At 42.3% G+C, this 874-nt stretch overlaps 1 non-coding gene across 1 annotated transcript; it reads left to right on the top strand.

The window, feature by feature from the left end:
* The first annotated feature begins 249 nt into the window (after positions 1-249).
* On the top strand, positions 250-322 carry TRNAA-AGC (transfer RNA alanine (anticodon AGC)). Its single transcript has one exon. It is a non-coding gene; the product is annotated as a tRNA-Ala (tRNA).
* Positions 323-874: the final 552 nt, after the last annotated feature.

Raw genomic sequence — 874 nt, 5'->3', positions numbered from 1 at the left:
CATCAAAATTTCAAATACAAATAACCTTTATTCCAGCAACTCTATTGCTAAGAGTTACTTAAGAGAAATACTTGTGAACGTGAGCAAAGAAATATAAATGTCTATTACAGCACATCTTTCATTCAAATACATAAATGAATGAGCAAACAGGAAACAATCTGCCTGTTGGTAGGAATATGGAGAAATAAATGACATGTTATCCATGTAATGTGAGACCTTCCAGTTGTTTAAAAGGATGAGGTAGGGACTTCCCTGGTGGTCCAGTGGTTAAGACGCTGTGCTAGCAATGCAGGGGGCTCAGGTTCCATCCCTGGTCAGGGAACTAGATACCACATGCCACAACTAAGACCTGGCGCAGCCAGATAAATAAATATTAAAAAAAAAAAAAGAAAGAAAGAATGAGGTAGGTCTGTATAGAGGCAGACAAGCAGAGTGACTAAGGGCATGAACTCTGAAGCCAGGGTTCATATACCAGCTTTACTACTGCATGACTTCAGGAAAGTTATTTAGCTCCTCTGTGCCTCTGTTTCCTCAGGTGCAAAATGGGGTTGGATTAGTTTCCTGTGCTCTATAACAAATTACCACATGGAGGCTTAAAACAATACATATTTATTATCATACAGTTTCCACGGGTAAAAGGTCCAGGCACAACTTAGCTGGGCCTTCCGCTCAGGGCCCCACACCATTGCAATCAAGGTTTCAGCTGGGGTGGGTTCTCTTCTGGAAGCTTAACTGGGGAAGCATCTGATTTCAAGCTCACTCGAGTTGTTTGCAGAATTCATTTCCTTACGTCTGTAGAACTGAGGACCCCTGCTTCTTACTGTTGTCAGATAGAGGCCACCCTCAGATCCTAGAGGTTGTCCTCAGCTTCTAG

This window comes from Hippopotamus amphibius, chromosome 4, assembly GCF_030028045.1.
Source record: "Hippopotamus amphibius kiboko isolate mHipAmp2 chromosome 4, mHipAmp2.hap2, whole genome shotgun sequence".
In the NCBI taxonomy this organism is placed as follows: Eukaryota; Metazoa; Chordata; class Mammalia; order Artiodactyla; family Hippopotamidae; genus Hippopotamus; species Hippopotamus amphibius.
This window is presented reverse-complemented; position numbering and strand designations above follow the sequence as displayed.